This window comes from Moschus berezovskii, chromosome 3 (assembly GCF_049115385.1).
Source record: "Moschus berezovskii isolate FMDL1 chromosome 3, NW_MosBer_1.0, whole genome shotgun sequence".
In the NCBI taxonomy this organism is placed as follows: Eukaryota; Metazoa; Chordata; class Mammalia; order Artiodactyla; family Moschidae; genus Moschus; species Moschus berezovskii.
The window spans coordinates 88,719,439-88,725,438 of NC_142462.1; positions in this window are offsets into that span (position 1 = coordinate 88,719,439).

Genomic DNA, 6,000 nt, shown 5'->3' on the forward strand with positions numbered 1-6,000 from the left:
CTGTCAGTCTCCTGGGCTGCTTCCCTAGGGACAACAGACCAAGGGAGAGGGTTACAGACACAGAGAAGGAAAGCCTCTTGAATTTAGTCTGAATGTGCAGAGTGAGCTGGATTTCCAGAGAGAGGAGATGAGAGCAGGCAGAACAAGGTCACGGGCGGTGGGGGTGAGAGGGACACAGGGCGTCAGGGAAGGGAGTCCATGGTGGGGATGGCTGAGGATGGTGAGCTCTGCCGAGGCCATGCCGAGGGCCCAGGGGCATCGTGTGCAAATGCCCAAGAGGTCAGGGAGTCGGAGCTCCTGTGTGTGGGCATCTCATACTCAAAGTTCATCTCCGACGGCCTTGGTTCATGTCTCAAAACAGAAACGACTTCCTTGTAGATAAGAAACATAATAGACTGTCCCCAGACAGGCCCCAGGGTTTTTAGAACAGTGTTCAGCCACCCCTCGCCAGTTGATGGTTAACCATCTATGAGTCTCTGACTTTATATCCTTCTCAGAGTCCTCTGAGCAGCCAAGGAAACATTTTCCTGCCACTGAGATTGGACTAGACTGCCGCTGTCGTGGGCTTTTTGTCACTAAGTTCAGTTTTATCACTCAGGGGAAATTCTGACAAGAGAGGCGGCGAAGGTCACAACTTAGAACCAGCGAAATGGAGACCCTTTTCTTGCAGGGGAGGGCAGGTGCTGAGCTCAGCTTTGAGGTGCTGAAGAAAGGAGCCCGGTGAGAAATGGTGGTCACACATCGCCCCCTGGTGTCTGCAGTGTTTATTGCAGGTAGTCTGTCTCCAAAGGCCGGGAAGGGAAGGGCTACGGAACAGCCAGGCTTCATGCTGGTGTTCTTCCCAGCAGTCAATGAGGAGAATCGATTTCAGTCTTTCTCACTTGCTGGCCACACAACCCCACAAAGATTAAAAAAAAAAAATCGCATAAAAAGTGTGGAAATGTGGTCTCCTCACCATACACCCCTTTGTACTGCAGACCGGGTGGTCTGTGTAATGGTTAAAAAGCATAGGTTTACAGACAGATTGGGATTCAAATCTAGTGTTGCTGACACAGGTTGGGACCTGGGACCCTTTCCTGGAGGGCTTGCACATGAACAAACATCTATTTCCTTGAGCAAAACAGAATACAAAGAAACTATAAGGGACTAAAAATAACTGTAGGCATGCACAATTGGGGGCAAATTATGAACAAGATACAAAAAGACTCAAACCCAACTTCTACTTCTAAGGTTCCTGAGCAAAAGCAGGATACTGTACGAGATCCCCAAACACCAAGGAGGTGGGCAGATAACCCAAGTCATCCCTCCAGCCTCACCCACCCATCAGCTCCATCCTCGCCCCATTTAAAGGATCAGCTCAACGCCACCCCCATCCCTGGCCTCAGGGAGCAAGCAGGGACACGTGTTTTTTGTTTTTGTTCCCTCATGCTGCAACATGAGTCCCAGTAAAGCCTTACCTGAATCTCTCATCTGGCCTCTTATCGATTTCTGTTGATTAAAAACGTCCAAGAACCCAGGTGGGTAACACTGCCATGGAGTAGCCGCGTGACCCAGAGAGTCACGCAGTTCTTTTAGCAAGTTCCTTTAGGTTCGCTGTTTCTTTTTATTCAGTCCACTAAGTCCTGCAGTCCGTGTACCACTGTGCTGGGGAGTGAGGGTTATAAAGGAAACAGAGCCAGCGGCTGGGGCAGCACATGGGTGACAGGAGGCCACCACAGGCTTTGGGCAGGCTGGTCTTGGGGCCCCTTCACCTGAGGACTGGAGACAGCGATGCCTGCCACATTAAATGAGATAACATGGGAAGCATTTAGCATGGTGCCTAGCACACAACAAGCAATAAGGGGTAGTGATTAGGGTTCCAAAGGGACATCATCAGTTGGGGACAGCGGTAGATGTGGGGACAAGGGGGAAGTGCTATTGACTAGACTGTCCAATAGAAATAGACCGCAAACCACAAACGTAGTTTCAGATTTTCTAGTAGCTGACTGAAAAGTTTTTAAAAAGGTGAAATTGGTTTTTATCATAATTTTATTTAATCTTATTTATCCAAAATTGTCAGTTCAACATGTGACCAATGTTGAAAATTATTACTAAAGTCTTTTACATTTTTCTGTTTGTATCAAGTCTCTCTCGAGTTCCATCTGGATTTAAACCCAGATCACTGGATTCAGAGTCCAGAAGTCTGACCGATACACTGTGGGCTCCCCTGATGGGCTCAGATGGTAAAAAATCTGCCTATAATGTGGAAGACCCAGATTTGATCCCTGGGTTGGGAAGATCCCTTGGAGAAGGGAAGGGCTACCCTCTCCAGCATTCTCGCCTGGAGAATTCCATGCACAGAGAAGCCTTGGAGGCTACAGTCCATGGGGTTGCAAAGAGTCAGATACAACTGAGCGACTAGACAACAATAACAACAAAAAATCAAGTCTAGGCTATATTTGCTGAGCATCTCAATTTGGACCAGCAACATTTCACATGCTCCATGGCTCCCATGGCTCATGGCTACCGTGTTGGACAGAATGCAGGAGTGGCGCAGAAAGGGACAAGACACTGACTTAAACCCTGTCTGTGGTGGAGCTGGAGGCACCTCCTCTGTCAGCTTCTGCTTCTTTGGCTCCAAGAGACAGGAAGTCAATGCTTACCAAAGGGTCATTTGCATTAGAATCTTCTGAGTTGTTCCTTGAACAGAAAACCAAATTCCTGGGTCCTGTCTCATCCACATTTCTGGCCATTAGGAATCCACTTTTTTGATAGCCCCCCCCAAGTGATTTGGGATCCAGTCTCCTTTCCAGTGCCTCGAATGCATTGCTTTGGAGTCAAAGAGCTTACGGCTTCCTTTTCTCATGCTTCTCCTTTTGGATTACGTGTCTGGAACAAGGTGGATGTGGTCATTATGGTTCAGAGTTTTGGAGGTGTTTATGACTTATTTGGGGCTTCCCTGGTGGCTCAGTGGTAAAAATCTGCCTGACAATGCTTGAGACACAGGTGACGTGGGTTTGATCCCTGGGTCAGGAAATCCCCTGGAGAAGGAAATGGCAACCCACTCCAGTATTCTTGACTGGGAAATCCCATGAACAGAGGAGCCTGGCAGGCTACAGTCAATGGGGTGGCAAAGAAACACAACTGAGTGATTAAACAACAAATGATTTGTTTGCCTGTATCGCCATTCCTTCTTGGAATCCCTTCACCTGAAATTTAAACTTGGCCTTATTTGGTCACCTCCTCCAACATCAAACATTCTCTCTGACCTGTGGACTTGGTATAGGCATGCAGAGTGAATTTCCCACAGGACCTGAAGAGACAGTGCTCACCTCCAGTGAAACACAGCCGTGTCCACAAACATCCCCATCCTATACCTCAGAATGTTCTGTCACCATGCCCTGACTCCCCAACCCAGAGAAGCCAGAGGTAGGAATTTCCAGGTATTTAGTCCATTCTGATTTCTCTCTCTGCTCTATGGAGCAGAGCTGAGCACAGAACCTGTGCCTGGAGGCAGAAGGACAAGAGATAGGATGGTGCTATGAAGGCAAAACTAATATAAATCGAGGCCTACCTGCCTGCTAAGTCGCTTCAGTCATGTCTGATTCTTTGTGATCCTATGGACTGAAGCCCACCAGGCTCCTCTGTCCATGAAATTCTCCAGGGAAAAATATTGGAGTGGGTTGCCATACCCTCCTCTAGAGGATATTCCTGACCCGGGGATTGAACCTGCGTCTCTTACATCTCCTACATTGGTAGGCAGGTTCCTTCCCACTAGCACCAACTGGGAAGCCCAGAAATCAAGGCGTTTCATAATTAAAATAGTAGCTCCGTATTCAGGGAGTCCTGTGTCTTTGATATTATACGTTAAGATATTTTCTCTGCAAAAGACTCCAAGTGCACTATCTCTGAAGATTATTTTTAAATTTTTTGAAACTTTTATTCTCACATTCCATTCCAGCAGTCACTGTTGCCTAATAGCTCAGTCATGTCTGACTCTATGATCCCATGGATTGTAGCCCCCCAGGCTCCTCTGTCCATGGGATTGTCCAGGCAAGAATACTGGAGTGGGTTTCCATTTCCTTCTCCAGAGGATCTTCCTAACCCAGAGACCAAACCTTTGTCTCTTTCATTGGCAGGCAGATTTTTACCCTTGAGCCACCAGGAAAGCCTTCTGTGGGTGTCTGCTGCTGCTGTGCTGCTAAGTCACTTCAGTCGTGTCCGACTCTGTGTGACCCAATAGACGGCAGCGCACCAGGCTCTGCCGTTCCTGGGGTTCTCCAGGCAAGAACACTGGAGTGGGTTGCCATTTCATTCTCCAGTGCATGAAATGAAAAATGAAGTCGCTCAGTCGTGTCCGACTCTTAGCAACCCAATGGACTGCAGCCCACCAGGCTCCTCCTCCCATGGGATTTTCCAGGCAAGAGGACTGGATTGGGGTACCATTGCCTTCTCCTTCTCTCTTCTTTGAAATCACTAACCTTGTAGCTTAATGTAAATCTTTTACTTTTTCTGAACTTCAGTTTTTTTCCATGAAAATATGATAGTCGAGCGAGGTGGCCTTGGTCATCTCTTTTCCGAATATTCATTTACCCACCTGTCACAGGGCAAGTTTCCCAGAAAACAGACTGCAAAAAGCTGAGCTTTTCATAACAAATGATTACTAGATGGGATTTCCATGGTGGATCAGAAGGTAAAGAACCCATCTGCAATACAGGAGACCCGACTTCAATCCCTGGGTGGGGAAGGTGCCCTGGAGAAGGGAATGGCTACCCATTCCAGTATTCTTGCCTGGAGAATTCCACGGCCAGAGGAGCCTGGGGTCACGAAGAGTTGGACACAACTGAGTGACTAACACTTCACTTCACATTTACTAGGAAGTGCTCTTGAACAAAATATGTAAAGGATGAAAGAATCAGAATTGGGCAGAGGAAGAGGCTGAACTGCAGCAGTTTTAATGGAGGCCTCCTGGGGGCTCTGGAACAGGGACAGCCCCCAGGAAGTGACCCGATTGAGTCATGGGAGACAGGGCTTATGTCCTCAGCTGAACCAGTCATCAGAGGCAGGCTGCCCCCAGGAAAAGACATAACCTTGGGAGAAGACATTTCCTTTGGCTGAAGAAAATTCAGGAAAGGGATTCTTTGATGAACCGTCACTACCTACCCAACACTCCCAGTGGCTGAAGCAATGGCTGCCGGCAACTAGAGAGCGGATCTGGGCGGCTCGCGGTGGTGTCTCCCATTGTCTTTCCCTCATGCCTTTCAGATGCATTTACTTCATCTAGTGAGGTCAGCCTCATGGAGAAACAGATGCCTCAGGACTGGGCTCAGTCCCCTTTCCTGTGTAAACTTATAGAGGAATAAAGTCAGGGGAAGGAACCACGACCCCCACCCCAACAATCTGCAGCTGCAAGGTGTACGCACCTCCCTCCTCTATCACCTGTTCTGGATGCCCCTCCCCCCTGGCTAGCTTCTCAGTCTGGTGGCTTACTGGTCAGTGACTCAGACCTCTATCCCTGAGGGATCTGAGCCCTTAGGACCATGCCATTCTCCAGCCAAAGCTGCTTATCTATTTCTTGTCAAATTTGGGCTGAGAGTAATGAGAGATGGCACACTGGATCACTTGGGGCCATCTCTTCCTTACCCTCTTTATGTAGCAGCAAGGATACCTCCCCCTGAAGATCAAGGTCAACGAAACCTGGAAATCTGGTGATTCCTTTATGGACTGATGGATTTCTAACACAAGGAGTTTAAAGTTATCAGACTTCAGATACAACTCAAATTTAAATGGGATCCTTCCAGTGTTCCTCATGATTCTTTTCTGGGAATCAGGATTTCTACTTATTGTAGAGCCTAGAGTTTCAGAGATGGAAAGCAAATTTTCTGCAAGTGGATCTTTTGGAATATGGTAAGCAAGACAATGTCTATTTCAATCTCTTGGTTCTTGGACTCTATATTTTACTTGTCAGGGTCAGAACATATCATTTATGACTGAGTGTGTACACTTCATATGAAGGACGGT